The sequence below is a fragment of the Dermacentor andersoni genome, chromosome 2 (genome assembly GCF_023375885.2).
Source record: "Dermacentor andersoni chromosome 2, qqDerAnde1_hic_scaffold, whole genome shotgun sequence".
NCBI lineage: Eukaryota > Metazoa > Arthropoda > Arachnida > Ixodida > Ixodidae > Dermacentor > Dermacentor andersoni.
Window position 1 is genome coordinate 133,242,318 of NC_092815.1, and position 26,409 is coordinate 133,268,726.

The 26,409-nt window shown below is 50.2% G+C and overlaps 1 protein-coding gene across 3 annotated transcripts in view; it reads left to right on the forward strand.

The window, feature by feature from the left end:
- PIP4K (phosphatidylinositol 5-phosphate 4-kinase) overlaps positions 1 to 26,409 on the forward strand; it is a 129,443-nt gene that overhangs the window by 58,979 nt on the left and 44,055 nt on the right. The gene's annotated exons all lie outside the window — the stretch shown is intronic.

Genomic DNA, 26,409 nt, shown 5'->3' on the forward strand with positions numbered 1-26,409 from the left:
AGCGAGGGCACACACACACACACGCACACACGAAGACACGTGGCACTGAAACACGCCTGGGCACGCTTGGCGGGTAGGCGTTGCGGCGGCGTCGGACGGGCCAAAATGTCCGCCGCTTTGAACAAAGCCCCGGCGTCCGTTGCATCCGCGCCGGCATTACCGCGCGTTGTAGGCGAAACGTAACAATATATACACGCGTGTGTATTCTGCTGCTTATAAACTCGGCTATGACAAAACAAAGCTTCATATCGTCGCTGTCCAATATTTGCATCGGGTCACACGAGTTTTTATACGATCCGATATGATCTTATGGGATAATACTGGATATCAAGGTTTCGGTGTGTACGAACTCCTTTATAGGGCAAGTTTGCAGTCGCACTTTCTTCCTTTTTTTCGCAACGTGTACGTACATGTTTCGCACATACATATACGACACCATACCTGTAAAAAGCAACGGTGTAGTAAGGACGCCGCATGCAGTATATTCTTCGATAATCTCTCGTAATCTGCTTTTTTATCTGTTCATCTGGTACAATACACATTTGTCTGACGCTCTTTGTCCGTGTTTGGCCCTTGCGGTAGTAAACACCACATATCGCTAAACCAACCTAAAGGTCAGCGGTACGTGGTTGTGACATAGACGAAGTATGCATGCAGGGCACGCGTTTCTTTCGACGCACGTGGCAGCCGACGCCCCCTGTGTGATCAGCTTGCGACGCAAGGGGCTTTTAGCGCATTGGCAATGTGTTGCGCCACATCGCGGTCTGGTGCTGCGCGCACGAAGTCGGGGAAAGACACGACAAACAAGAAAACTGACCGCGAGATTCAATCCGTGAAGGAACCATATACGTGACGTAAACAAGATGGTGAAAGCAACAACAACGCAGGAAAGGAGCGAGCGAGGAGCGGCGCTCGTGAGCAGAATGCAGGCAAGTAAAGCAGCGTGCGAGCCAAGCAGAATTTCTATTCGACGTATACACGCGTGTTGGATTGAACTCGGTGAGAAAGGCGGCAACAAGGACCAGGCGGCGCCTAACATTTCGCTTTATGCGAGCGCATCGCGTACTCGGGGAATATTTATGGCGATGGACGAATCCGATCAAGCACTTGGGGAAAGAAAGGTTCGTGTCTGGCGTGAAAAAGAAAACGGCAGACGCGTGAACCAATGTAAATTGGCGAGAGGAAAGAACTGGGGACGTTTCCTCGATATACCGACCCGCGTTTCATGGCACCTCTGTAGGTGCCGACACGCGCGGAATACTTATGCAATCGTTGGGCTTTTTTGCAAGTCTCGCGTGGACGCTGGGTCCAACAGCGCACTTCGGAGTGCAGGGAGCCATAGCGTGATAGGGTTTCCTACAAATACACCAGAGGCAGCTGTGGCACTATCAGTGTGTTCCAATCCTGACCAGTATCGGAGAGTCTGACGTAGACACTAAGGAAACGGCTTCGAGCCCGAGTAATGGGACGCGCCTGGAAGACTGGGAAGGCGGCTGTGCGACGTGACGCCACTTCGCGACGACAAGGAACAACTTGAGAAACAATAAAACACATATGCATGTACTTAACTCTTTGCGCGTGCGAACCTGTGACAAGCGCAACGCGATAAGAAAGCGTACCTACGTTTTCTCGTGTGCAGACGACCTTCCCGTGGTTTCTAAGCATTCTGTTCAGTCGCCATCTTGTTTGGACAACATTGTATACCCTGTATCGTTTTTTACTACAATCCTGTCGTTGTTAAGCTCTCTTTGACGCCTTCGTCAGGATTGGAACGGGACGTAAGATATCCCCTGTCCGCTTAGCTGTCTATACGGCCAGTATTGCGACACAGTTTAAAGTGTCTATACAGGGTGTTTCTACAAGGTGATATTTAAAAACAGCCGTTTTGAAATAAAAGGGCGAGCTTCAAAATTTGTGGTTTCAGTGGGTTCATCGTAATTGGAAAATTGAAGCGAGCTCTCCGTGCGAGCCATAAGCCACTTTACTATCTGGAAAAATGCGATCACTCGTGGAACTGTGGCACGACGAATTTCGGATATCACAGAGCGCGCAAAACCAAAACTGGGAAGCTGCAGCGAGCGCATTCGTAAGCAGAACGCTTCTTCGCTGCAGCTTTCTTTAGTGTTCTTTATGTATTTTTTTTTTATTCTGTTCTTGCACGCAGGACACGGAGTGTGCGAACCCTTCACACGGCCATATGCGCGTACACCAACTACCTAACGAGCGCTCGATTGAGAGAGACTAGTGTTGCGTTTGCGAAATGCTCGCCGACCATTGCCAGTTGGTTCTATTCGGCAAACAAATGTATCCGGTTAATTTATTATACAGTACGCGTCCCTGTTCCTTATCTTTGTGATGCCGAAAGCAGGTGTTAAGGAAAGAAAAAAAAAAGAAGCCGGACTCAAGAATACAGAAATGTACAACGCAATCGCAAATAAACGCCCCGGATAGTATGCGCTCATGTTGTCCTTCTCGTCTCTCTCGTGACCGTATACTTATTTTACGCATCTTGAACCCTTGCCAACTCTCTCATATTTCTGTATATTTAATTAAGCCTTATCTTCGGTTCCATTATCGCCGCCTAGTCGTTTCTTTCTCTTGTTCCTTTTCCTTTCTTTTTTTCTGTGGCCTTCTTTTCTCTCTTGTCTCTTTCTCTCTTGTTTCCCAAAAGAAAACAGAAGCACACATCGCGGCGCACCGTAACAGGGCGGCCGCGCAGCTGCCCTTGGCAACCGCGACAAGCTCCCGATTTCTTTGCTCAATCGTGCCCTCCAACCTCCCTCCTCCCTCCCCCCATCCCTTCTCGAGCATCAGGACACACACACAAAGGAGAGGGCGGAAAAGCGATGTCCGGAGCTCGACAGGGCCCGCAGACGCGCAGCGCTGTCGTTATCTGTGGCAAATGGGGGAGTCCCGAAAGGGTTCGCTCATCGATTGAAGGGGATAACTGGTGGCCGCACTCTCGCGGACACATCGGGGAGGGGAAGGAAGGGACGCGCGGACGCAAAAGGAGGGTCGGGCGGTCCTTTGCCGCGGAACGAGGATCAAAGGCGGATGCGCTGCGAAAGTGAAGACCGCGTCGCCGAAGATCAGCGGGGTGGCCGGTAATTGATCTCGAGCCGAGTGATGACGTGCTCGTGTGTGTGCGCGCGTGTGCGAACTGGGCACAAAGGCGCACCATCGCGGGAGGTCATGGCGTGGCCGGGGACTCGAAGCAAAAGGAAAGTGTGATTGGGAATAGCGGGTCGATCTGATGGATGCAACGAATGAGAATATCCACTTGACGACAGTTATTTCCTTCATCCGCGAGGTTGTAATTAAGTGGACGCACGAATTAGCAATGGCAGCAGGCGCCGCTCGCGGTGGCCGCCTCTGCACGATTGGTATAGCCTCCTGATCCCATCTTCGTTATGTGAAGTGGTCACTGCTCTTCAGAGACACTTCGCGCAGAATCTTGAGCGGGAACGTTGTAACTATAGAGGTTCTCGGCGTCTTTTTGAATTTGCTATGTATATATAATAATTGTAAAGGTGTTCATTAGTCACCAGCATTTGGGCTGACTGTCAGAACAGAGCACGGGCTCTCAGCACGAGCGGCGTTCCCCGAGCAAAAGTGCTGGAGAGGATGGCCCACTACAGCGTCCCTCTTTGCTGCAATTCAAGTAGTGGAGCTGCGTTTCTCAAATGCATTTGGCAGAAACCATTGACGATTGTTGTCAACATAAGCGAAATATAGCCGAACACTTCTAGAAACCTATTCGATTTCTTTGACGAATGATGCCTTTGAACGCGTACATTGGTTGCAGTGAGAACACTTAGATGTGCTTGCTGTTTCATTGTGTAATTCTGTCGAAAACAGGCATTCGTCGGCGCGTCTGTATCGGAAACATCAGCTGGCTGTGCACATACAAGTCGATTCGACAACTGTCTGTTGTCTGCAGCGGCTCGAGCACCGGCGGGGAAGGCGGCTGCCACCTCTAGACCTTAAGACGCCCCAAAGCTGTAATGCGTGTCAGCACGTCCATCTCAAGAGTTGTAATAGTTCGGCGGCGAACACGCCCTCGGTTGCTCGAAAGCACGCGCCCTTTGCGTCGGCGCCTTTGCGTCAAAGCAACACGCACGCACGCACGCGAAAGAGCCAAAGAAAGCTTCCGAGGAGCATTACTGGAAGCGCAGCAGTTTGTTGTGCTCAGTCTAGAGGCGGTGCTGCTCTCTATTGTGTCAGCGCCATGCGGTATTCCCCCTGGTGCAATTTCGAATACGAAACGCTGTTGAGCTGTGCAACCCTGTTGGGAGCGGAAAGGTTTAAGCGCAGCTCACTCACTGGTCGGAGCTTGTGTCGCCCAAGTGCAGCGTTGAAGCATCCGCTGCGACCCTTCGCAGCGTGCGCGCATCACGCTCCGCAGCATAGGCATCGCTTTCTTTTTTCTTCTTTGTTCTTTCGGGCGGGTCGCGGACGATGCGCAGGAGGAAGTAGAGGGGGGCAGCGACGATCGATCATGCGTTCGCTGATGAGCGTGCGCGCGGTGCGCCTGCGACGCGCATCAAAGCGTGTCGCGCGCAAGGACCCCCGGAACGAGCGGCGGTGCGCGTCGCACACGTGGAAAAATTTTCGGCGACTGCGCGACTAACGCGCACTATCGTCGTCGGCTGTGCGCATTGCCGGCACGTTGCTTGGCTCTACATGCAAAGTGTACGGGGAGCCTGCGGTACGGGTATATGCGGGCGCGACCGCAGTCTGCATTCCCGCTTTTTGTATGTACGTATGTACATATCCAATTGCGCGATGCCCTTGTTGTGTGTAAGTGACGTGTACGTGCAATATGGGGGGAGGGGGTACAGTATATACAATTGCGCGACGCCCTTGTTGTGTATGAATGACGTATGTTCGCATGCATGCATACGCGCTTTTCAAGGGCGATAATTGCGACTGCGAAGCATGAGGAAGTGGAGGCGTCTCTGTAAGCATGCGGAGGACAAGCATGGAAACGAATTCAGCGTCCGCGCAGAATTAATATATGACGTGGGTTCATATTCTACCTTGCGGCTAGTTGTTGTTTTCACCCACTTTCATTTCCATTTATTTATCATTTCCTCGATCCAGTTAAGAACTACGGGTAATTTCTCCCAATCTGTCCTTGGTATCATTGTTTGTTGACTTCTTGTGATATGATGAATAAATACCGGGCTCCTCGGTTTTCTTTATTCTCGTTCATTACGTGGCGAGGGTCTCGAATGCGGCAGCTTTTAGGCCTTCAGGCGTCATGTGTAGGTTTATTGACCAGTTGCGTTAATCCCTGGCACCCCCCCCCCCCTTCCTCCGAAAAAAAAAAAAGAAGTTGGCGTGGACGTCTGCGGCAGAAAGGATGTTGCACGTCCGCCGCCAAGACCGTGAGTGATGGCGCTGGCAACACTCCCAAGGTTAGTTCTGGTAGTAAAACATAAATACCACAGAAAGCGGATCGGAAGACAGCGCCGCGGTAGCTTAATTGGTAAGAGCATCGCACGCATAATGCGAAGACTCGGTTTTGTACCCCACCTGCGGCCATTTGTTTTTCAGCCCACTTTCATTTCCATTCATCTTATTTTTTATTCACTTAAGACCTACGGATAATTTCCTCTATGCTGTCCTTGGTCTCATTCTTCTTGTTGGCTTCTTATGACGAATAATAATTGGGCCTGTCAGTTTTCTTTTTTTCTCGTTCACACATACACACGAGGGCGAATCATAGAGTCCTAGCCCCTATTTTTTTACTAGTCAAAATAAGGTACATACAGGTAATCACAAATATACGCACTATTCTACGTACCTTACATTATTTTTCCACGTAGTCCCCTCACCGTTTCATAGATTTGTCCCATCCCAGCACTAAACATGACATGTCGCTGTGGTAGAATTCGTCCGGCTGATTGTGAAACCAACGTATATCTTTTGCGAACTCACAACACCACTACCTCACACTTCTCAGATCGAGACGCTTTTCCCCATACGTCGGCTCAATTTCCCTGTGGAGTTCGATGGGCGTTCGTCCCTTGCTCCGTAGAAAACGCATCACGCTTCGTTAATCGTACGCCGTGGACGTGTGAAGAGCAACCGCCATCTTCGATGGATGGATGGGTGGAAGGTAGGAGCGTCCCCTTTGAAACGGGGCGATGGCAGTTGCCACCATGCTCAGATATTTATTTTGCCTTTTATTTTTATCCGTGTTGTGTGTTATTGAATTTCTCGATTTTCTTTAAATACGTCTTCCTACCCTTTTAACCTTATGTCACCTCTCTGCTTTTGAGCCACCGAATCCTCCAATCGCCTTTTGCTAATTTCCACCGCATATTTATTTACATGACTATTATTATCTCTGAACCCTAGGGCCTCAGGAAGGGTGACTGTGGCCGCATCGACATCGGGCTTGATACCATCACATTATAGTATGAGGTGTTCCATTGTTTCTACATATTTACCGCACACACAGTACATGCGTCTTCAACAACTGACAGCAGCGCCGTGCCGCGCAGCTGCCGGCGGATAAGGCCGGGCCGGTCCAAGGAAGGTCCACAGCTGGGAACGGATATGTTGACTTCGCATTTACAGCCGTACATAACTTGGCTAAAAAAAAAAGGGGGGGGGGGGGGGGGTGAGGCAGAGACTTTCTGATTCGCCCTCGTGTGTATATATAGGACAGGTCTGCGGCTTGTAGAATTACGGTGAGCAGGTAGGTCTCTTGGCAGTGCGCTGTGCAGCCACTTGTTTAGCAGCTCTCTGCATGTTGTAGCGGTAAAATCACTTCAACGTAAAGCTTTTATTGCATAGCCTGATTCTTTACCGAGAATTTGCTCCTTTGGCTGTAGTGAAATGCTGTGAAAGAAGGAAAGGGCAAGCCTAAACATCACTGCTTTACCCTTGTCTGGAATAATCGGCGGATCAAAATAAGACTGTCATGGTGGTGCAGAGTTTCGCCTTCTTTTTTGTGCTAGGGCAGCGGTATATGCACGTGAAGCTTCCAGGTTTTACGTGATATAGATCATGAAGCTGTTGTAAAACGTTTTTCACTGTTATATCCTCCTTGGCTGCGCATATCCGGCCAATTATAGCGTTAACTTGAAGCAGCCAGCTGATAAACGATAACTTGTATTAAGTTATACAGGTTGTTACGAATGCATACCGTTGGCGACAGCTCATACGTGTCGACTGGCGAAGAGGATATAGTGATATATAGGCTTCTATTGAAGCCGGCAGGAGCCCTTGGCGGCTCTGACGATTTTTTTATGCGCCGCCCGTTACGTCACGTGGACGGCATGTGTGTCTTCGAAACGGTGTTCGCGTGCCTACTTGCACTCCTTCCGCATTACTGACGAGATTCCCAGCTCGGGATTCCCGCACGTTTATACGAGCGCACATTTCCTGCAAGGGCAGAAGAGAAACAGGCGTAGGATTCTTTAATAAGAATAATAAGACTCGAGACGCAGGAACTCGGAGCTTCGCTCGTAGAGAAGCCAAAACAATTTGTGAAGTTATTGAATTAGCCACGTGGCTCGCGCAAAGCAACTTGCACATTTCGGCTCAGTTATAGTCGACCACGTTGGAGAGGAATGCGTGCCGCGTTAGCTGTAACGCTGTATGACGTCCTAATCGCAGCAGCATTTAGTATATTCGGCGTGCGGCCATTTAAGCTGTATATATATAGAGGGGGGGGGGGGGGGGGGTCTAAGCAGTGCGTACGCCGTCCGAGCACCTGACCACGCATCGAGCGAATATGCGATTCGCGCTCTCACCGTGCAGCTCCGGTTTCTTCGGGCGAACCCATGACCTTCCTCCGAAGTCGCCTCTGTGTTCTGCCGGCGCGAAGCGGTAAGGGATGTGTGGCGACTGCTGACTAGGAGAATGGGGCGCAGTCATCGCAAAGGCGCTCGATATGCGAGGCTCTGTGAAGGCGCCAGAACTTGCACTTTTTTTTAGCTCACTCTACAGTAAAGGTCGACTGTATTTGTTCAACTAGTAAGCATACAAGTTAAGGACCGCGCAACGAGCGATAGAATATGAAATGGTTGACTTTAACGTTGAGATTAAAAAAAAAAAAAAAAAACATCGGTGTCTATTAGAGCGAACTGGGGTAGCCGGGTATTCTAGTTGACATTAAGAGGTGAAAAAAAAAAAAACTGAGCTTGGCAGATCATGTGATGCGTATAGGACTGGTAACCGGTGATCTATCAGTCTTCTTGAATGGGTGCCAATCGAGAAGGGAAGTGCAGTCGACGACGGCAGAGAATTAGGGGTGTGATAAAATCGGGTAATTTGCAGGCACAAGATGGAATCAGCTGGCTCAAGACAGGGGTAATTGGAGATCTCTGGAAAAGGCCTTCGCCCTGTTGTGGATATAAATAGGCTGATATGCTGACGTAGTGTGTATACGTTTAAGTAACAGATACGCGCCGCCCGTAACTTGCCTCGTGTTTGCACGACTGCGCTCTCGGCCGCCAAGGTTCGCTGCACGCACTGCAGGAGCCGTGTAGCGCCCGTAGTTTCCCTTCGACAAAGCTTCACGTGAGTACACGCCGACAAACCTAACCCGAGTCGGACGGTCTGTTCGTGCTTTTTTCGCGGCCACCGTGCCGTACTTTATTATCCGAGCTGCTCAGTCATGCCTCGAGAATCGATGCTGTCACCCGTCTCACGGCAGTCCTGTTACAGAAAGCGGTACCGTGGTCCGGTGTACACGTGTACCTGTTCCCTGACGTGCGGACCAATCTTCGAGATCGGACGGAACGTTGCTTTTCGGAAGAGCGCGTTGCCAGCGTTGCTCTAAATATTGCGGCGCACATGGGTATTGCGCCCCCTGCTCCCCCCTGCCACCCCCTTCTCTCTTTCTTTTCTTTCCCCCTTCGTTCTTTTTTTCTTTTTCCCGATGAGGGGAGGGGGCATAATTGAATCCGTTCCCGCTATGCTCGGACGTTCCGATTGCAACGGACGGGACGGGAAGATTGCCTCGTGCCCGAACATTTCGCAGGATGCCGATTGCGGAATACTGCAGCGCACCCGGTGTGCGCGTCTTTGTGCACGCATTTTCCGCGCGTGATTGCGGCTGAGCGGGAGTGTATTGCACGCGCGTTCCTGATGCAGCTGCCGCTGATGCATTGGTCTGGCCCTTTGCTTCCAGGGCACGCGCGAGACGCACGCGTATAGTGCGGTGCTGTACGCATGCGCCCACGGCGGCCTTCGCAAGAGACCCCACGGCGCGCGCGCGCACACACACAGATATACATACATACACTACACCATCTCGCTAAAACCGTACATCGTTGTGCAAGTCGCGGCTTGTCTCTGCCGCTGGGGCCCTGTGGTCCTCAGACGACCTTGCCGTCTGCTGCTGTGCTTCTTGAACACACACACACGCGCGTACAGACGCGCGTGTGCGTGCGTGTAATGCGGGCGCTTTCGAAACCTGGCGCTACTTTTGCCGACGCAGTTCCTCGCAGCGTCAGCGTGCCACATTTACGCGTTTCACAACGCTGAACGGTTTTAGCGAAACTACGGCGTACGGACGTGCGGCAGGCATAGAGGCAACTTTTCGTTCTTTATTTTGTTCAACCCCTCGGGCGCGGAAATGAATCCGGGCAGCGGGCCCTTTCGCAAAGAGCACCAGTGTCGGGCGGATAGCGCTGCTGTGTACGGGCGCCGCGGCCGCTCTCGATGCCTGCCTGCTGCCTTTCTGGCATCGTTGCTTGTCAGTGAAGAGGCACTCACCTTTGTCATCTTCCTCTCGTGCGCCCGCTATAGCGGTGCTCCCATTGTTCTCGATCGTGGCCCAGAAGCTTTCTCTTGTTCCCGTTTTCTATCTTCCTTTGTTATTTCTCGTTTTTTTTCCTGATTTCTCGTTTTTCAGCGCACGCGTATACGTACTCGATATGTTCTTCGTCGAGGTTGGAAGGTGAAGGAGACAGTTGCTTGTCGGCTTGTTTCCGCTGCTTTTTTTTTTCCTTATTCCATATCTGTTGGCGTCGTGGAATAGTTTTTTTATAGGACGGGCATGTGCCCGTGAAATGTGGTGGGGCAGGAGAGATGACGGGAAGGAGAGGGGAAAGGGGCACGGAAAGGGAGGGCACGTTTTCGCTCGGGGTGAATGAGGCGCTTCGTCTCGTTTCGTTCGCGTCACGTCGGAAGCGAGTGTCGGGGACGGCGCTTCTCTCTCTGCGGGGCTGTGCTCCTGCGCTATATTGTTCTGGTGCACGAAGGCGCGTGCATGGCTCCTGATTACACTCCTATGTAGGCGTAATACACTGCTTCGGAGCTCGCACTGACGGGGCCGTCTTGCACTCAGCCTCCTCGTGACCACCAGATACGCGACTGACTGTAGACTGATAGAGGACTTCCATGCGGCATTTACAGGCTCTTTCATTGATCCATCACTTGATCTCTTCCGTGTCGAAGCGCTTTGAGCCGCTCGTCCCACTCTTTTGCGGTTATGCAGTCGGGCACGTACGTCTATACAGTGTGCTCCAATTCTAAAGGGAACACTCGCATTTCAGGCTCTCGCTTTGCTTGCGTTGTAGCTGCAAGTGCCTGCTACGCTAACGCACTGCTCAGGTGTATATGAAGGTGCCGGCGCAACCAACCACGTGTCGTCTGCTGCAAAGCCAGGGACTCGCACACTTTCCATAGTTAAAAATACGCACGTATACGTGCGTGCTCTACACTCTTGTTTCCCTTTAATGCAGTGGGGACTGCACTGAAGTGTCTGCAGGAGTTGGCGGCGGCCTCTTGAGGAGCTGTAGTAACCGGTGTTTGCATTGTTCGGTGTGTTTCGCCACATGCAAATAATGAACACCTTTATACGTTAATAGGCTTACCGGCAGGTGCTGTCGTTGGTTGTCGCGACATTTATGGCGCATTTTCTTTTGAACGCAACTTCATCTAACGTCGCCTTTTTACATATGCCGCTGTGGCCGGCTTTACTAACTTGACGTACGTTAACACGACACTGCTAAGGCTCTTTAATGCCTGGCCACGACAGTAATACACGCCGTGCCGTGCGTGCAGTCGAGACCACGCTCGTCTTGAGGCGCTCGTGACCGCGATAACATTCACGGGCGCCTGCTAGAAGTATTGTCCATGCAAACTAGCACATCTCTGCTAATACGTCGCCGCGTAATTCTGTCATTATTGCACGGAAGAGAGAGTGGGCAATTAACGTTCATTTTTGAAACCGCGCGAAAAGGCCTAAATACATAGGAAAACCGGCCTTGTGTGTTTATTCTTGTGTGTCCGTCCATTTTGCGGTGTTTCAAAAAAGAAAATCAGGATAAGAGAGAACACGGAATATGAGTAGCTGGAAGCATTTCATTAGGAACGCTCGTTAAGACGCTGTTTCGAACCTACATTCGCTGACGAAAAAAAAAAAATCTAATCTACATATTGTCACGTGGTAGTGACGTATAAAGTACACAGTAGCAATACTGTGGAAGACCAAACTAACTTTTATTGGGCCAACCTGTGCCTACAAAAACAGGCTACACTTCAAGAACGGCGACAGCTGCAAACAAAGTCGGCGATCGTCAAAATCTGATCAGCGAGTCAAGCGCGTCGGCTTTTATACATCAGTCGTCAAATGTTCCAGAGTAATCGCTGGGACCCGCGTGTCTTCCACAAAGTTCTACACTATTCGCATCGCGCATCCATTACACAAGGTTCGGTAACAGACAGCGGATGGAACCATCGATAACATTCCATAAACTTCCTTACATGCAGGCGCGTCCTGCGCTGTGTGATAAACATTTGTTATGCGGTGAAACGTGGTCGCTCGATAAACAAGTACACGTGTCAATATAGAGAAGAGCATTCGCGCGCTCTCTATAATATCCTAGGCGTAATCATAGCAGCACGGCGCTCTGAAGCTTTGTTGCCTGTCTTTCTTAGGAGAGGCTTTCATACGAGTGTGTATATACCATCGTGACGTTTGTGCCCGTGCTCGTAGTGCCTGTTTCTCGCTGGCGCCACCTGCTGCGTCCTTTCCGGTCTAGTCCCTTATTGCGGCCGCCCGGACGTCGTCGTTCGTGGAGCATCCGCCTGCGACCGGACATTATACTACGCCTCTGCGATCCCGAGCGTGGTGCCGAGGAGCCGGCGACGATGCCCGAGTAGGGCGCCGTATACATGTGTAGCCGGCCGCCCGGGCTGGCGTAAATGCTTGATTGGACGGCCCGTGTCGCTCTCGGCACGGAGGACGTGAAGGAGGATGAGATGCGGGGATTCGCGTCGCGTCGGCTGGCGCCGACGCAGGATGTAGTAATGTCACCTCGGTCTCTCTCTCTCTCTCTAGGTCTCTCGTCCAGGGACACGCGGCTCAGGGTCACCAGTTTGGCGACGCGCTTTTAACCTCGATGAGCGGCACTATGGACTTGTTGCGAGTATGTAGTTCGTACGTGTGTATGAGAGAGAGAGAGAGAGGGGAAGGGGAGGGTCAGCGGAGAGAGAAATTTGCGTCGTCGTCTCGGCTCACGCGCGCTGCGAACGCAGTCTGCAAGCAGAAAAAAAAGTTTAGTTAGGGACTTAGCTGCCGATAATTACGAAATATTCGGAGCGCAGGGGTGTTAGAGGGAGCACTGAAAGATACATATATATACTCGCTAAGCCAGTAATTATATTTCGGTTCATTTTGGACGACAGTATTAAAACGTGCTGTGAATGCGACATATCGGCATATAAAAGGCGGGAAGGGTCCTTCGCTCCACATTAATTTTTTAATACGAAGTGACGGTGGTCGTTGCGAAATCAGGATTCACACAGCCGTCAATCGCCCCGTCCTGTCACCGTCACGGAACCGGCGTTCGTAATGAGAGTTTTCTCGCCGATTTCTCCTGAAAAATAGCACATAAGTGACCTTGGTTGATGCTCCTAACGTCGCCGTTACTGTCCTTTTTTTTTTCTTTTAATAAAAACTGGTGAGAAAACACTATTTCATGACAGACGCCGGTGCCGTGAAAGTGTCGGGATGGTGTGTTTGACGGCTGTGCCAATCCGGCCTAACATTATGCCGGACAGTTAACACATAGGCCAGACAGTTAACTCGAGCACCAGGACCGAACGAAGCGTTGTAACCAACTTGGTTGTCACGAAAAGTCAGGAATGTACCATTACAAAAATAAGCGTTCAGCACTGCGTGAGCATCATGCGTCGCCATTTTCTTTGCCCTTTTTTTTTTTTAACGCGATAGCGTTAAGTACCCTGTGCAGCAGGCAATCCGGCGTCCACCGTCGACCGCCGTTAAGGCGAAAATCATTCCGAACCACGCATACCCAACCATGCAGGCCCTTTGTGTAGCGCGGAGAATTGCTGAGCTAATTGAATTTGTCGAAGTGAACTACGTCAGAAAAATTGTAAAGTACGACTTACACACAACATATACAGACATGATAGCGTCGGATTGTAGTTTGAACATACGAGATGATTATGTTACGCGGAAACTCGCACAAACCCCCTTTTTCGGCGTTTATACAAGTCATAGACTGGCCACGGAGCGGCGCGCCCGGTTCCTTGGAACACCTCCAGATGGCGCTCGCCTCCGCCGCATCGCGGTCCACGCAAGAGGCCGCGTTTCTACCAGAAAGCTCACCTTCGTGCATAGTGTTCGCGGCCAGCGTTTCCCGGTAAGCATTACATAAGCTGCAGTTGCCAGGAAGCGTGAGAAGCAGTCAGGGATTTTTGAATGCTATCGCGTTCCACTCTTAAATGCGAAGCTTAAGCGTCCTCCAAATCTGTTTTTCTTTTTTTGTCAACTTGCGCTCTCTAATTCAGAGCCGTATACACGTGTCTGCAACATGCTAGCAACTTTTCATAAAAGTGCCTATAAATTTTTTTTTTAGTATGGGATTTGCTTTCATTTTTAAGACTGCTTTCCTGCAAAAAACAATCGGTTTGTATACCGGGGCATGTGCATGCCATCCACCTTTGAAGAACGAGCTTGCGCCGTGGGTCTGTTTCGTTTCTTTTCAGTAGCGTCCGCCGATAGGCCGCTGTTGCGAAACAGTAACGGTATCCTCTTTCCATTGAGGCCGCTGCTGCGTCTGCGATCTTCGCCGAACGGATCGGCCAAACTAACTTTTTTTTTTCTTTGTCGGCGCGCGATTACGTGACCGTATTCTACGCGCGCACCGAAGTAGCTCCCAATTCGGACGGCCTTGCAGCGATGCCGAGTCCAGCCAAGGCCTAACTTCGGGCGCCGGTGATATGGGAGAGATAAAGACGGCTATACGGGGCCGTCAATATATATATATATATATATTTTTTTTTCTGGAGTTGACAAATGCCCGACGCTTTCAATTAACCACGTCTTCGTCGACTCAGGGACGAATGGAAGGAATCGCATACGGATGAGTCATATAGAGTATCCTACAAAAATTAAAAGGAACTACATGGAGCTGTTGTGTACTCGGGACCTGCAAGCATGTCAGTGTTCAGGCAGCGTGGTAATGATGGTTAGTATGCCTTGGACGGCTTTGCGACTTTTCCAGCTGATCAATTTCAACATGTTGTCGCGTTGTAACAGCAATAATTCGCAATACCGCTGCGCATGCGCGCACAGTCTTGCCTTCTGCGCGTAGAAATGTACAACTTGCTTCGGAATTTTGGGCCGATGAAGCGCAGCAAGGAAATTAGCAAGAGCGTTTGAAGCTACGAGGACGATCGACGATCAGACAAGTCCACCTATACTAAGCGCCATTCCCACCGTGTAGCTGAACGATCGCATCGCCAGATTTCCCTCTATAGTAATTTTTACCCGATTGGTTGAGAGGAGCGGTGCGTGTTATGATCGAACGCCTCTCTCTCCCTCCCTCTCTCTCTCTCTCACTCACTCCTCTTTTTTTTCTGTGGCGAGGTCTGACCGTATTGCGCAGAACTATAGTGTGCTCGCGCGGAACACTTGCTGCGAGGAATGATAATTGTGATGCCGAGCGAGTCGTGTTGTGCGTACGCAGCAGTACTGCGGCCCCGGCGCCAGCCGAGAGCCATCGGTCCATCTCGCTGTCTCGGCACGTGCACCATTATATCCGCGCTCTCGTTCCCTTCCGCGTCCGTCGAAGCGTGCGCTGCGCCGGCTCTGTATACGACGGCGGCCGCTGCGCCAGCCGCTAGCGCGCCTGCTCTCCACACGTAGAGCGAGAGTGGGCCCGATTTGGGCAACAAGACGCGCCGGGCCTCTCGGGCCGCGGCTCTGTCGCGTGTCTATAGTTGCGTGCAGCTCGGAATGCAGGTGCCATAGGAACGTTGCGTTCACCAGAGGGCGCTACAACGTTTCCATATATCACCCCAACGTCGCTGACACCGGCCGCGAGGGATGCGAAAAAAAGAAAATGAAGACGCCATTTCAAACGACGACGACCCGCGTTTCATCAATCGCCTTGAGTGTTATAGGAGCGAGCTTTGCCTAGCTGTATAGCTCACGAAAGTTCGCGCTTCTGATCTCGATCGAAAACACATGGGTCATATTCGGGTCATCGGCGAATTCCGCCGTAGTATTGAATTCGCCGTCTCATTGTTAGCTCTGATTGGCCCAGAGGATTGCTAAGGCCACTGTGATTGGCTCAAAATGCCGTCGCTACAGAATTTGACAATGTGACGGAATTAGCCGATGTCCAGAGTATAGCACCCCATGTCCAGTCAAATGCAGAGCATGCGCAGTTCGATGATTTTCGCACATCGGGCCCTTTCGCCTCCCCGTTAACGATCGGAGCTGTCACGACGCTCATCCCGTCCTTTCTATAGACTTTGTGTTCTGGTGCTGCTGTTAAGTCTGGAAAGCTTCGGCGGAAGGTGCCCGTGTATAGTTTATCGCACTCGAAAACGCGTTGTTGACAGTCGGGCGCGCCATAGCGCGTTATCCCTTCTGCCACCTCTCGCGGCCATTCGGTTTGCGTCCTTTTGACGGCGTAATTAGCTCGGAGTTTATAAATCATCTCGCGATCTGCAGACGCTGATTTTAATCCGTCACCTTTATCCTGTGTAACTATATACGTGAAAACCCTAAAGGGCTAGGGCTTCTGGTTTGTTTGCTACATACACACAGACCACGCGTCGCTCATCGCGCAACTCTATAGCATGCGTTTCTTATCTGTTAATCGCGGCGGGGGTGGAGGTTGAGGAGGTGACTGCATGGCCTCTGCTTTCGCTTGCTCGGAGCATAAAACATTGGGCACGTGTATGCGCGGCTCTCGGATTAAAGGCGTGGCGTGGTCGCTTGCTGCCCGGAAAGTTCGCTTGTTTGCGTGAGACGATCGACGAGCGCGGCCTCCGAAGAAACACTGTTAGCGATCGATGAAACTCGCGCTCTCCCATGCAGTGCGCCGGTTCTCGTTGAGTCACGCTTACACATTCTATGGTTGTTAATTTAGTTGGTAAACTAATGTTCACAAGTTTATACGGCCGATAAAACTACCATCTTTGCTTCATACAGCTGTCTGCTGATATGCTATCGCTATCGGTGCTTCGCCTTTCGGGCGGAACTTCGAATTTTATTAAATAGAAACTTTCTGTGCCTTCTTTCCCGGTGTTTGGAGCGTCTGTTGTGTGTGTGTGTGTGTGTGTGTGTGTGTGTGTGTGTGTGTGTGTGTGTGCGTGTGTGTGCGTGTGTGTGTGTCGTGCAGTTGTCTCCGCGTCTTGCCGCGACGCCGCATAATGCTGGAAAACGCGATGCTGAAGATAAATGGTTTTATAACAGTTACTTAATCGCTTTGCGGGAGCTTCTCCTCACCACGATTCCAACATGTGCGGTGCATCTGCATGAGCTCGTCGCGTTCGTGCTGCAGCCACGACGTTATATCCTTCATACGCGCAGACGTATCGCGCGTGTGAATGCACGAGTACGGCGCACTGGTTTTTTTGGGAAATCGTGAAACCGGGGTGACCTGGTCGGGTCTTCGTTTTTGTTATAGTTTTCCGTTAACTCGACTGATTAATGGCGTGAGCCTAATTCCACAATTAATTGGCGCACACGTTAGCTGCGCAACTCTAAAGTGCTTAATTAGATTAAGGCTTCTGTAGGCTCAGCTGTGCGAACGGAAGCGCAATAATTTAGCTCGGCGCTGTTAACGCTTCGCTCGCTCTGTGCGTTGCCCTAATTGCCTGCGTTACTCGACGTCGTGCCATCGCACGCGAGAGCCTCCCGATAGCGGTATACCTTCACCGCGTCCACTGCCGCATAGCGACCGAGGAAACCACTATCGTGATCGCGGCGGGCATTTCGCGTATTCGTTTGGCGCGATGCGCCGCACTCCGCGTCTATTACCTTCGCACGCGGCCACGGCCCGGACCATCAGTCTTCGTAAAGGCGCCACCAGCGACCATCCGGCCGTAGAGCGGGCGGGGTGTTTTTTTTTTCCCTTATTCTTTTCTTTAACGTTTCTTCTGCGCGGTTCAACGCGGCCCGCTCCGACAGATTTTTTTTTTTTTCGTTGCTATATTTCGCTCTTCGTAATTTTTCACCTGTTTCCTTTCTTCATTACTCTCTCTCTCTCTCTCTCGCCCGCTCTCTTTGCAGGTTTTTTTCCGCCTAGAATTCTGTATTGTTGCTCCGCCGAGCTCAGTTTTGCTGGGCTTCCAAATCTTCATTTGCCTGTCCGCCCGCACGTGCGATTTTTCTTCTTTCTCCCGTTCTTTCTGATCCGCCTTCTTTAATCTTCAATGCTTGACCTCCGCCGCCGCGCAGGCCGATGTGTCTGCGGGAGTGTGCGTAAAACTGCGCCTTCGTTGGGCGTCGTCTGGTTGGCTCGAAAAACTCGGTGCAGCGCAGCTGCTTTGACGTTCTTGCGAGTGCAGTTCTGTTGTCCGCGGGCAGCGAAAGAATAATGGAAGCGAGGCAAGTCGGATCTGCGCCTTTTCCATCATCGACCTCTCCCGGCGATTTCCAGTTTCCCGTCTCCTGCGTCAACTGACTATGTATCTGTGTGCCTGCGAATTCGTTAATCTCATCGCTCATTGTTATAAATCCTCGTGGACCACGTTGAGTGTGTTTTCCTTTCCTTGGCCCTCATTCCGTTGCATCTCTAACAGACCACCGTTTATCAGTATATAGGGTAACGAGCTGGGCTGGATAGTTCGCGTACAAATTATGCGTTTTTCTGAGGGAACGTTTTAACACGTATAGGCAACGACAGAAAGGACAGAACGACCGATAGACCATCAACTGCAGGCTAGCCAGTAGTGGATGAAATAGAACGCTTTTTGATAATCTAGTGGTTGTACTGTCCTTCCCCTCTCTGTTGAAAGGTATTAAAGCAATAATCTATTTAAAAAAATGCACCGGTTATCAGTTCTGCGCTTGGTGGAGGTGGTGGGGGCGGCTCTATGAACCGTACTGCCATCCTCCTATCTCCAAACGTTACGCGCCTATCGGTTTCTGTACATATAAGCGCTCGTTGCGTGCTCCGTTATGAGATTTCTTAATGCGAAGCATTCCTGGCGATCTCGGCATAGTTTCCAGTAACGATCGACTATGTGGCCGGCACCTGTCTTTTTAGCAATTTTTGTTCTTTTCTTTTTAAATGTGGGTTGATGTGCCACTGCAGCCACTGGGTACGTTCCGTGGGGTACGTTCCGTTATTCAATGAACCTGCTTGATGCCAGCTTGAGTCCGTGTAATCTTACGCAACGTTTGCGTGATGCGGGCTGTGAGCTCGGTCTTCTTGAGAAACTTGAATTTGCTCTTCTTCGGTGAAAAGGGTTCGTGTTGCAGCTAAGGCTGATCTTGGAAGATGTTCGGTTTCGAATCGGCTCGTTCTGGTATACGATTGTCGTTCTAGTGTGCCTTACACTGCCTCTTGCCTGGCGCATCCGGTGTAAGCAGCGACTGCGACAGCTCGTCAATTAAAATGTACGTAATTATTTCGGAGTTTTGCTTCGATCGAGCAACTATGCGTAACAATCCCCCCCCCCCCCCCCCCTCAGAATGTCTTTTTTAAATAAATGTTCACCAGAAGTTGGAGAGGACAAGAACGATACTTTCGATTATAACTAACGTAGTGCATGCATACATATTCAACCTTGTTAATCGGGCATTGCTGCTTCCGAAAGAAAGACGCATTGTTGGGACATCATGGTGTTGAAACATTGACGCATGCATACCCACACAACCAGAAAAAGTCTGCACACGTGTCGTACATTATTTGTAGATCAAGATGACGTCAAGTAGAGCACGGGCGTTGTGCCGACGGAACCGCGGACCATCGCTGATGCGACTGCAATCTTGGAATGGACATGCATCGTGTATCAGCGCTGTGGTGCCGTCATAACCTCGATGCGATCAGGCATCTTCTCTGCGACGACAAACGGAGCCCTGCGCGAAAGGTCATTCATGATTTCTCGCGCGGACACGCTTGTTGCACCACGAGGCTTTGTATATAGGCGCTCCAGCTGCCACAACCTTGAGATGTGGTCCTTCTCATTCGTCGCAATATACTATCGCTGGTGTAAACGGAATGACAGGTCAGGCACCAAGAGACGCGCCCATACTTCATCGCTCGTCTACATGTATTCCGGACTGCACTTTGTCCAGCGCGAAGGCCAAACTTGGGAATGTTTGTATAGTGCGTCGTTCGAGCATGCAGGGGAGACCGTATGTACCCAGTCGTCGCGCCGCGGCCAGCGTAGTAACGTTTGCAGATTTCGGGCGTTCTCGTCACGCGATTAGCGAACGCTAGTGTCGTTGCGAATATGAAACGCGTCTTTCCAATTTTGCTTCCTCCGCGTGCTAGGCTGTGTGTTCTGGCGCTGCTGTCAGCTGTCTAGAAAGCTTCAGCGCAACCTACCTGTAAGCCACTGCGTAAGCTGCGCTGCATATGTTCTATATGATGACGTGCTCTCTGTGGCATTGCCGACTGTAATTATGTTCGCACCTTCCGCGCGGGCTACGAGGTAACGTCGCGTTCAGGCTATATATATATATATATATATATATATATATATATATATATATATATATATATACACACACACACCTGCTGGTCTCATTTTGGTGTGGGCCTGTCGAAGTCTACACCTTTTGACGTACGTCTTAATTATTTGCGTCGGCGCCTCATTTCTTTGTAACGCGCTGAGTGTGCGTGGGACTTAGGCTCGCACTGGCTGGTATCGATTTGTGCTTAGCACAGCGCGTTCTAATTAAATCATTACTTGGCGTGACCGTGTTCGCCTTCCCGCCTAGCCAGCGCTGTTCTTCGCTCGTGCGACTGTATTACGTGGGCCTTCTAGATACTGTAGGACCTCGCCGAGATTTTCCTCGGTTGTGGACTAGATAATGTGTAGCCTCGAACCGGGTGTATGTATTCCAAGAGGGTGTGCGTATGCAATCGCGAGCGATATAATTAGTGAACGGATTGTAAGCTGTTTGAATACCTAGAGAGTAAGCGCTATAGACTCGAGCGTGGGTTGGCAAACGTGGATTAACTTGCAGCGTGCGTCACCAGTCCCATAGAACAGCGACCCCTCCTCGTTTCCTCTTTGCGGATCGTCGCATATAATTTAGGGCTACGGACGCTGCAGTGTTTAAAACGCCTCGCCGCTTGCAAGAGCGCTTTGTCGCTATGACATGCAGTGTAGTGTGACAGTAAGGATGTGTGGGTCATTGGGAGGGGGAAAAAATTAAAAGAAATGACGAACTCTCTTGCGCAATGGCATTGCACTACGACCTCGAATTGCAACCTATAAAGCTTCAGTGAAAACAACTTGGCCGACGCTTCGCTTAAAGTAGGAAAGGCAAGGCCACTCACCAGTTGTGAGTGGCGCCCGTCTTGTCGTTTGTGTTCTTCTTCCTAAGTCCTGGTCTTCTGCGCCTTGCCTTTCCTACTTCAAGCATGAACCAACTAGCCCAAGCAAGAGTTCTACTTGAGCATATTGCTTCGCTTAATTTCGCGTATTTTTCTAGTATTTCGAAGCCAGAAGCAGAAAGATCAGACGTATGTATGTGCGGTATGCCCATCATTCCCGCAGTAGCCGAACAGTCGCAGCGCCACAGTTCCCTCCAATAACTGCTGTAGCAAACTTCATGGGCACAAGTGATTGAAATGAAGACCTGTGAGGACTGCGTATGACCAACGACGTCGTCGCCGTGTCAATGCAGCGACCCTGAACGGCCGCTGTCACCGTCGCAGGTGAGATGTTATGGGGGCGCCACCTCGCGTTGGAAAACTCAATACTGTAAGGGCGTTCAGGTACAAGCAGCGGTCCAAGAGGGTGACGTCGTCCGAGGTCTAGATCCGACCACGGGCCTATAACGTATACCTATAACGTATAACGGCCTATAACGTATGAAGCTTCTGTATACAGATACTATGTGAGCCATGCTTAGCCCTGCGTCCCTTTCCCTTACCCACTTCCCCGGGTATAGGTTTCGAGATTTTAGTATATTATCTCTATTGTCGTGCATATTTATTGTTGCTTGGCATTGTACTTTCGTTATAGTTGGAGCTTACCCCGCGTGTATCTTTTTCTCATTTTTTTTTTTCAGGAAATGTGAGGCGCGTTGTTGTATACGTCAAGCTCTGAGAAATAAGTTTTTAGTAGGCATATGTCTTTTAATTCAATATTTTATCCCAATATATTATTACACTACGTGATAATAAGAACGTCTTCGACCCCAGTACTGTTAGTGCTGGCATGTTCCTTTGAACAAGATCGCACTGCTTCGAAGACTATAGTGCCTAAAAATTGTTCGCATTGGGAATATTTTTCTTCAACATCTGAAAATAATGGCGACTCCTTGCACAACGTTCTGTAAGCAATACCGATATATATATATAATATGCATGCATGTGTACAAGACAGGGTCTTGCGCCAGATCCGAAGGTATAACATTCAAAAAAGAAAAAAAAAAAAGACGGAGGCCAGTTTGTGTGTGTGTGTTTTTGTTTGTTTGTTTGTTTGTTTGTTCTGTGGCTTCACAAAAGGCAGTGAGCGATCGCTGCTACTGTTCTAACTCGAATTTAGCAGCAAGACTGCAGAGATTCTGGTTTCTTCCTTTCTTCCCTGGTCCGAGTTTTGGGGTACAAGACTGGGCATCGTTGCTTGCCTGGTTAGTACGTACATTCAGTAGCCAACAGGCAGCGAAATCTCTCCAAGTCCCTGCAGCGTCTCGCCTCTCCCTCGGCATAATGTCGCGCGTCGCTTGCCTTTGCGCTCGCGCGAAAGTAATCGTCTCTTAATCTCTTCCTGTGTCTTTATTTTAGTCCGGGTGAACAAGGAGCTAGCGGACGAGCGTAATAATAACAATAATAAAGTTGACAGTCACTTTAGCATACACTAAAGAGGATGAAGGCGAAAGCGTGAGCGCTCAGGAGTCATTCATTAAATTACTGGACATTTTCATTTTAATGCGTTGTTACTTCCTATTTGTTTTCTGCTTCTTCCAAAGTTCATAAGTTCGAGTGCCTTAATTAACTTCGCCTTCATTAACGCCGAAGGCTGTGGGTTCGACTCTCACCAATGGTCGTGGGTGGCACGATCAATTTTGGTGCCATTGAATTTTAGTGCCATAACGCCGGACAACGGAAATATCGATCCTTGTGCAACTTAAGGCTTTAATAAGGTAACGTCCTGGCCTTGCGAAATGTGAGCTAAAACGAAAAAAAAAAAAAAGAGGAAACAGCGGCCAGGGGTGAATATACTCTCAAACTTGTTGGAATACAAACGGCGGTCGCTGTAACGCGGAAACGTGCCCTCCGCGTGCTCTGGGCAGCAGCCATTTTGGGGATGAGGGGGGATGGCTATGCACACTCGCGCTGGTCTACGGCGTCGGGAAGTCGACGTGCCCGTTGCACCGGGGCAGGCCTGCGCCGTGATTCACTTGCTCGGGCATTCGTCGACCGTGCCGCGCAGCAAGCGGCAGCGAGCCGCCATCCAGCCGCGCGTGAGTCCTCCTCGTCCGGCGGCGCACGCGGGATGCTCGCCAAGTGCGAACGCGTTTTTTTTCTTCTTTCTTTTTATATTATTAGCGCATGCACGTGGTCTCTCTCTCGATGCTGCTGCTGCCGCCGCCGCCGCCTCCCGGGTTCTCCAAGGCCACACTGAGAGAGAGAGAGAGAGAGAGAATGTGGGCGCGAAACTCGAGTCGGTCGAGTGAGTCGCACGCGGTCGCGTCATGCGTCGCTGGCTGTCAGTGTGTCCGGCTAAAAAGTCATGGGCGCTGTGACGTGTGCGCTTCGAAAAAAAGAACGAAAAGGAAGAAAACGAAAAAAAAAAAATCGCTTTAAGGGGCCAATTGCGTAAAGCGTTTAACCCGTGGGGGAAAAGTGGCATTTCCGACGTCATTTTTCACCGCCTAATTGAATGTCCGAACTGTCTTCTGCAAATCCTAGAAAAAGTACCCTGGTGCGCGTAAGAGTGCGCCGAATTATTCGCCACAGTGCTTGTTTCTACGCGCCAACTTCCGCTTCAGTTCCGAGAAGGCGAATTCGTCATGACGTCAAGAAAAGCACCGGCTCGCTCCGTCCCAGCGATCGCCGCGTCTGCCGCACGCAAATGCAACGCGCAGCGATTTATTTATTTATTTGAATAACGCCATCGTACCTGCCGTATTGCTGTGCAACATTTGTGAATTATTCTGTCTCATAACGTCACGGTAATGTGGATGATGCCAGGCCCAAAATTTCCGGACCAAATTTAGTGCCGACTTAAAATATCATGCGACTGTTTCCCCAAACTCAATGCTCGTTAAATGTCATCTTTTTTTGACGCGCGCAAAGTGTGCGGTAGTTTCTACCCCTTCAGAATGTATTCGCGAGTATGACACTATGTGTGCCTTGTCAAGAGGTAACTTTTTAAGCGACGGAACGAAATGAAAGCCTGGCCTGCATGCTTTATTACTCGAGGGCTTACTGTTAGCCGTGCACTCGCGGGAAGCCTTTTGCCCGTGGATAAACTTAGCTACAGATGCCTGATGACGACGGGAATAACATTGCCTCCACGCAACAGCCTGACGTGTCCATCCAGTTTCCTGCAAGGATTGCGGCGTGGTTTTCGCGCGCTATGAAACAAGGCACCGGGCGGCGCATCTTGCCGAAGAAAAGAAAAAAAAAAGTGATGGAGAAGTCTGAAGTGTAGTCTTTCTCAAAACAGATGAAGCAGCTTGCTCCATGACTTCCTGCCTCTGTACCGACATTTTCCCCTAGCTCTGGAAGATGTCGTCTGCGTTACTCATCCCCCTCCATGCACATCGTTTTACCGCAAGGCACGAGGATATACTACACAATCGGAACTCGACAACAGTAGTGTTCCAAATATGGACTTCGCTTTTCTTCTTTTTTTTTACGGAGGTTTCACGTATATCCCGCGCTTTTCCACACGGTTCCCCGTAACTTAATGCTTTATACAGAGGCGTCACAGCCATTGCGTACACGTCGAATTGCTTACTCGGGCACGTCGTCCTCTGGCGCGTAATTTGAGTCGGGGCCTCCATCGCTGTCCTCGCACTTCAGAGGAGCGACAGAAGCGTGCATAACGGGTGTCGCGCAGTATAGTTTTCGTCGTCACTTGCGACACATTATACGGGAGGTGCGCGGTGCCCCATCTTCGCTATAGCTGTCGGTTGCCGGGCGACCGTTATCTCGCCTCGTGTTCCGTTTGCAACTCTATATGAAAGCGCGATCCTGCAACCTGCGGTAAAGCCGTACTAAGCGGTAAATTTTTCTTTTTTAAATCGATATTACGCCACTTGATGTCTTCGCTTATGCTCTCCGTGTTTTTTTTTTCAACAGGACTCCTCGAACTTATAGACCGCACGCGGCAAATTTCATTTCATTTATTCAACATTAAGGGCCCGAAGGCATTAGATAAGGGGGGGGGGGGGGGGGCGTACATCAAAGTTACACAGCTTCATAAGTAACATAAGTGCACATTGATTGTAATAGGTACAAAAAAGAGAAAATTAAAAAAAAATAAGAAAAAGGGACATATAAACAGTACCAACGAGGCGATAGATAAATATTAAGACAATTAAGTTAAGTATTTAGGTGGTTATGTTGGCATTATCAAAATCGTTTAGTTTTTCGCGAAATCTTTTGAGGTCGCTGCACGAAACGATGTTATCCGGGAGTGCGTTCCAAGGTGTTACGGCATGGGGGAAAAATGAACTCCTCATCGCCGTCGTCCGGCACTTTATCACCGCCAAGGGGCGAGTATGCGATAAACGGGATGACGTTCTGAACGGGCGTTTTAAGAGGGCGTGTCCTGACAACTAAATATGCGCAGAGATATTCGCGGTTTACTTGCTGTCCTCCCTGTCCTTTTAAGGATAGCGAAGAGAGTCGGTAAAACAACCAGTGTGGCAGCCCTTGGAGCTTTCGGCGCGTGGTGTGCCTTTCCGTATGCATCTCGTTTCGAAGAACGCGGATAACACTTCGAGCACCGCACAAAGGACGAATACACGCACCCTGGAAGACGCGCACAAGGACGTCATTGTTTTTTGTTTTTTTGTTTTTTTGCCTCGTTTTCTGAGCCGTGTTTAGCCGGTGTGCGGAAGAAAATACACACCGTCGTCGAACGAACTTCGTGTACGGTTGCAGCGCAAGCTCAACCATGCAGTCAGCAACGATAGCCGGTTGTCCACGTCTCGCGGTGAAACGACGAGGGCTTGGCCATTGTTCGTCGCTAATCCTTCCGTGATTGCTTCATTTAGCCCGACGCTGCTCGCGAAGGGTATTAGCAGTAAACGACGAATGAGCTTAGTCTCTCTTGCCTTTCTTCTTGCTGATCGGTGGGCGCGACCCGCGACTTTTCGATGCACCACGTATAGTCACTGAGGCTGAGCAGAGCCCGAATCATCCTCGACAGCCGCGGAGCTGTTCCTACTCCGAGGATTAACTATCCCGACTGCTAGGTTGATGGTTAGATGAAAAAGAAAAGAAAAATTAAAAAGGAACAGCGCTCTATACCGCGCCGTGTCTATGCTCCTTGTTTCGCCCTGTCTGACTCTGAGTGCTGTCTGAGTGCTGTGCTCCTTTTTTTTTTGCTTTTTTAAATCCAGTGTTTATACTGAGTCTAGCCAACTTCGTAAAGTGCCGCGTAGGCTAGGGCTCTTGTTAGCCAATCAGTTATGGCAATCGGTTGCGTGTTCCAGAGAAGAGATGCGGGACCGCCCATTGTGCACTGCTAATGCTTCTGCACAGCTATTGTTCATTCGGCGGCAGCTATAGACGCGAACCGTGGAGCAGCCCTTCTTCTGGTTCTCTTTTATTGTTTCCTGACGCGACCGATATTTATTTCGCTGCAATACATTGGGTTGGTCAGTTGAAGTAAAGGCGTGCTTGTCCTGTCGCGAGGTTTATATTGTTGCTATACAACAGGCGCTTATGAGACACGGCGCTATGGGAGACGGACGGGCATCTGGGCTTAGTACAAGTTGGTTACCTTCTTGGTCATCAGGTGGCGCTGGTC